Source organism: Betta splendens, chromosome 10 (genome assembly GCF_900634795.4).
Source record: "Betta splendens chromosome 10, fBetSpl5.4, whole genome shotgun sequence".
NCBI lineage: Eukaryota > Metazoa > Chordata > Actinopteri > Anabantiformes > Osphronemidae > Betta > Betta splendens.
The window spans coordinates 3,787,683-3,793,572 of record NC_040890.2 but is presented as its reverse complement, the minus strand read 5'-3'; the positions used below and the strand labels follow the sequence as shown (position 1 = coordinate 3,793,572).

The 5,890-nt window shown below is 45.6% G+C and overlaps 1 long non-coding RNA gene across 1 annotated transcript; it reads right to left on the bottom strand.

The window, feature by feature from the left end:
- Positions 1 to 2,975: 2,975 nt before the first annotated feature.
- Positions 2,976 to 4,817, bottom strand: LOC129604780 (uncharacterized). Its single transcript, XR_008695979.1, has 2 exons — positions 4,746 to 4,817; positions 2,976 to 4,163 (listed from the first exon to the last, which is right to left on the bottom strand). It is a non-coding gene; the product is annotated as an uncharacterized LOC129604780 (long non-coding RNA).
- Positions 4,818 to 5,890: the final 1,073 nt, after the last annotated feature.

Here is a 5,890-nt window from a genome sequence, read left to right as displayed (position 1 = left end):
CAATTGACAACAAACAGTAGCCCACACTAGCGAGCAAAGACGCATAATAATCTATAATATTTAAAAATGAACTACTCTACATGTGCAGACACAGATAGAAATGAACAGTCGGACCTCACATCTTTGCGCCACCTGGTGGTTAAAACGAGCATAGCACCCTCATTTTTTCAGGGACGCACCCGCGGCGCGCTGGCGACGCGCACGTACTGCGGTAAAAAAGGTGGTCGCTTTGAAGTGCTACGACTGTATCATCTCTGCTTTTTGCAGATGTTGTCCTGTTGGCTTCATAAGGCCAGGACCTTCAGTGTGCGCTGGTGCGCTTTGCAGCTGAGTGTGAAGCGGATGGGATGAGAATCAGTTCCTCCAAATCTTAGGCCATGGTTCTCGAGTAACTTGGGGTCTTGTTCACGGGTGAGAGAAGCAAAGAGCGTGAGACTGGCAGACGGATTGATGCAGCGGCTGCAGTAATGTGATCAGTGTCCCTGTCCATCGTGGTGAAATTTAAATGGTCAAATTAAATGCTTGCTGTATGTGGGATTTGTTGGGTTTAGTTGTGTGAGGTCTTAAACCTTACTTTGTAAAGTGCTTTGAGACGGAGCTGAGCCAAAAGGCAAAGCTCTCAATTTACTGGTCAATCTACGTTCCTTCCCCTCACCTATGTTCAGGAGCTTTGGGTCATGACCGAAAGGGCAAAGTCAAGGTCACGGATACAAGCCAAAATGAGCTTCCTCCGTAGGGTGGCTGGGCGCTCCCTTAGAGATAAGGTGAGAAGCTCTGTCACCCGGGAGGAGCTCAGAGTAGAGTTGCTGCTCCTCCACATTGAGAGGAGCCAGTTGAGGTGGCTTAGGCATCTGGTTCGGATGCCTCCTGGACGCCTCCCTGGGGAGGTGTTCCGGGCATGTCCCACCGGTAGAAGGCCCAGAGGAAGACCCAGGACACGCTGGAGAAACTGTCTCTCGGCTGGCCTGGGAATGCCTTGGGTTCCCACTAGAAGAGCTGGAGGAAGTGTCCAGGGAGAGGGAAGTCTGTCGCAAATGGCTGCCTGGGTGTGCCAACACCAAGACAAGTTCCTAGTTCTGTAAAGTGCACTCTACAGGACCTAGCAATAAAGCGCTTTGTGATTCTGATTCTGATTCTGATGAAGTCCAAGGAACACACCAAACAGGTCAGGGAGAAATTCGTCCACCTAAACTAACAGGCCGAATAAGGAGAGCACTGATCAGAGATGCAGCCAAGAGGCCCATGGTGACTCTGGATGAACTGCAGAGATCTACAGCTCAGGTGGGGGAATCTGTCCATTGAACAACAACATGACAAAGAAGGTGATCTGGTCAAATAAGACTAAAATTGAACTTTTTGGCCTAAATGCAGAACATTATGTGTGGTAGAAACGTAATATTGCACATGACTCTGAACACCCCATACCCACTGTCAAACATGTTGGTGGCAGCATCATGCATTGGGGCTGCTTGTCTTTAGCAGGGACAGGAAGTTGGTCATAGTTGATGGGAAGATGGATGGAGCCAAATACAGGGCAATCTTGGAGGAAAAACTGTTGGAGTCTGCAAAACATTTGAGGCTGGGGCGGAGATTCACCTTAAAACAGGACAATGACCCTACGCATAAAGCCAAGTCTACAATCAATGGTTTAAAATGAAACACATGTATGTGTTGGAATGGCCCAGTCAAAGTCCAGACCTAAATTCAATCGAGAAACTGAAAACTGCAGTTCACAAATGTTCTCCATCTAATCTCACTCAGCTTGAATTATTTTGCAAAGAAAGAATTTGGCAAAGATTTCAGTCTCTAGATGTGCAAAGCTAGTGGAGATACACAAACGTATTGCAGTATTGCAGCAAAAGGGAGTTCCACAAAGTATTGTTTCAAGGGAGCTGAAGACTTGCACAGTTTTTTTTTTGTAAAAAAAAAACATAACATACCAATAAAATATATTTATGTTTGTGTTCATAATGTGAGAAAATGTGGAAAATTTCAAGGGGTATGAATACTTTTACAAGCCACTGTATTGATAAGGCGCTGTCCGCCTAGTTAATTGGACCATATTTGTTTACTGCTGGAGCGGGGTTCTTCTTTGTGGACAAGAAGGTCAGCTAACTCCGCCAGTGTATCGATTACCAAGGTCTGAATGACATTGTGGTACATGACTGTTACACACTTTGTTAACATCTGCTTTCGATTTGTTCACAGACGCCAGAATCTACACCAAGCTGGAACTTTGCAATGCCTATCAACTGTTGTACAAGAGTTGCAATACTGGCTGGAGGGTGCAGAATAGCTGTTCTTGGTATTTACAGATCACAAAAACTTGAAGTACCTCAAGTCGGCCAAGAAACATAACCCAAGCCAAGCCCGATGGTCCTTATTTTTCAGGTTCCAAGAATACCAAGGCTAACGCACCTTCTTGCATTCACAAGTCCGAAGAGGACATTGAAACCTCTGAACCTATCTTAACTGGTTCCTGCCTGGGCGGAGCTGTAACTTGGGCGATTGAGAGCCAAGGAGGCAGGTCGGAACCAACCTCCTCAGCTGGCTTGCCCTCCCAATCACCTGTTCGTTCTTCTCAATATCCAGGAGGAAGTCATTCATTGGGTCTACGCGTCCATGTTCACCTGCCACCCTGGGATCCGTCGAAGAGCTTTAGTCAACAGGTGGCCATCGGTCCTCAACGAAGTTAAGAAGTGGTAGCAATTAAAAGTGTCAGCCTCTCCTGTGATTTGTTTCAATTTGTCTTGCATTATCACCTCACTTTCAACCCGAATGTGTGTGTTACGTCTTTTTGGCCTGTAGGTGGCAATCAACTCCCACTCTTTGTCTTAAAGCTACAGCACTTTAACACCGTTACACACTGTTATATAGGCTCATGTGGGATAGCTATTGTTCAAGTCTTGCATAATGTAGTCGTTAACACAAATGGTGTAATAGCTCTTTGTCGCAGGTTCGAGTCTGAGTGGGAACAGGCTTTCAATTTTAATTACCAGAAAAACAGGGTTTGTATCTCATTATTATCATTTGGCCCATGAGACAATATAACACAAGTATATACCACAATACGCCCCTGTTATTTAGTGCATGGATTGCTAAGACTACGAAATGATGGTCATCTGTGGCAGACGATTATAGTATTTACTATAGGAGCATTTACCAGTTATGTCAGTTTAAAACCGAAATTCAATTCAAAATACTAATGCTAACGTACTTATTAGCATCAACTTATCTGCTAGGGCTAAACTAGGGCTGGGTTAATCTCGCATTTGTGGAAACAAGTCATTCACGGCAAAGCCAAATCTGAATCAGCTGAATCACTGTCACAGCTCTGTTTCTCTGGTCATCATTTCTTGCCATTTGCTGTTTTATTTTGTACAACTGTTCTTAAAAGCTTTACCCCAGCCCTGCAACGCTCTCCAATTCAGTCCTTGACGCAGAGACCACTGCGGTCCCCTGTACCTGCATTCCGCGTCTAGCTCCAGGTTCTCGTCATATTCCAGTTTGGATTCCGGTGTCCAGGTCTCATTTGTCTGAGCTGGCATCTGCTGCTGCATCTGTTGCCCAGCCACGTCTGACCCCCTGTGCAGCCATCAAGCCCAGCTTAAGGCCCCGTGCCCAGCTCAAGCCCTCGTGCCCAGCTCAAGCCCCCATGCAGCCATCGTGCCTAGGTCAAGCCACCGCACAGCTATCTTGCCCAGCTACAGTGCAGCCATCTTGCCCATCTTCAGCTCTATCTTCAGGTCTGGCTCATGTTCCTGCTCATCCTCCACAACCTGCTCAAGCCTAGCTCCAGCTCAGCCACGGCTCGCTCAGGCTCCGTCTCAGCCACAATCCTAATCTCCAGCTCAGCCACGTCTCGCCCAAGCTCCAGCTCAGCCTCGTCTCGCTCAAGCCCCAGCTCAGCCACATCTTGCTCAAGCTCCAGCTTCTGCCCAGCCAAGCCAGGCTTTGTTTCCAGTCCCTCAGTTCCTGATGACCAGATGAAGCGGACCCCACTAGTCCTGGATCGGGATGGTCCTGTGCGGATCCCTCCAGGCCTAGTTCTTGATGGCAGACGAAGCGGACCCCTCTAGTCCTGGTTCCTGATGGTCCGGTGCAGATCCCTCCAGGTCTAGTTCGTGATGACCCAAGGAGGCGGACCCCTCTAGTCCTGGTTCCTGGTGGTTTGGTGCAGATGACTAGTCATGGATAATGACTCAATTTTAATGAGACGGTATTTATTTAATAGCAAGTTGTTGCGACACCACAGATACTTCATAATAGGTTTGGTGTAATATATGTATGTTACAGGTAGAAATGAATAGTTGAACCTCAGTTGCACTGTAGTGCTTCGGAGGGCTCGAAACAACCACCTGGTGATTAAAACAAGATTAGCATCCTGATTTTTTAACTTTGCTGCAGGATTTAATATTCTTAGTCGACAATGAACCCATTGCACAATGGCGACGCAACTATACTGGAGTGAAAATGATGGTCACTTTGAACTGCAACACCACCACCACCTCCAGGCCTGTAACACCTGTACACATACATTATAAGGAAATACAATATTACTTTGATAATTTTTGGATTTGAAGACTTGGCTGCAGCTGCATTGATTCGTTCAGATAGCAGTCATTCATGCATGATTCTATCTTCTTGAATTGGCGATAGAGGCTGGGCAGATAAATGAGCCGTGCAAAAGAATATATATGAAAGTAATGAGAAAAGTGTGTGGAGCCACTGAATCATTGACAGACCTGTGAGTGACTGGAAGACAAGGAGGACGCATCAGGTTCTTGATTAGAGCTGTGGTCTCTGTACTTGCTGTCTGCCTCTGACAGCCAATAAAGGTCAGGAAGCTACAGGGAGGCTTAGCGGCTAATGTCAGCTGTTCGCCTGGGAGTGTGTGTGTGTGTGTGTGTGTGTGTGTGTGTGTGTGTGTGTGTGTGTGTGTGTGTGTGTGTGTGTGTGTGTGTTAGAACAAGATTACATTACATATAGTGTCAGTAATATGATATAAATACACAGGTGTGCATGGCCGTCTGCTTGCCTTGCCCATCTATATTCAGGAGCCATGTACACAGTTATCAGATATGTCAATGTGTCTGTAAATGTCTTAAGTGTGCATGTTCATGTGCTTCAAAAGGTCCAATTCAGCCAGTCCATGGGCTGTCATATGATTTCTGTGGTCGTTTGGCGTGCTAGAGCAGCGTGTCAGAATTGTCTCAGCGCTTTTCTTCTGCTCTTCACTGACATTTAGATACTGCTATTAAATTTAGAATAATAAAAAGACAGACATGGAACGCACTTCATTTTGGAGTGCTGGGGGACTGTGCAGGGTTTTCTGGAGTAAAAGGTACCAGGAGAGTGGCTACAGGTGGCAGCAATACACTTGTAATAATGATTGCAAACCACTGCACTTTAGTAGGATAAAATTATTTCCCCACCTGTTCTCATCAGCCAATATAGAAACAGGTGTCAATTGCTTTAAAACATCTATCTTTAGAAGGAGGCACAAGTTCATAATAATATACAAAGTGGGTTTGAGAACAAAACGCATCATCTGGCCACCCACTAGTTAAAATGAGAAGTCAGCTCATCTTTGAATGTGTATCTGTACAGCATGTGGCATACTTTGGTTACTGCTAAGCCTATAACAAAACAAACAATGCTGCTGAGGCTGCATTGTTTGTAAATACTATACATTAAATTGTGATGATATTATTTTGTGAAGAGAAGATGGTGCTTTCTCTAACAGCTGCAGATGTATGTAAATGAGATACACTTGTTAGCAGACATTATAAGCCCTTATCACAATATTACCCAGAGGAGCTGTGAGTGAGAACGTAAATGTCTGAGGCAGCCAGATCTGATATAAACAGTGTCTGCTCTGCAAGCTCCT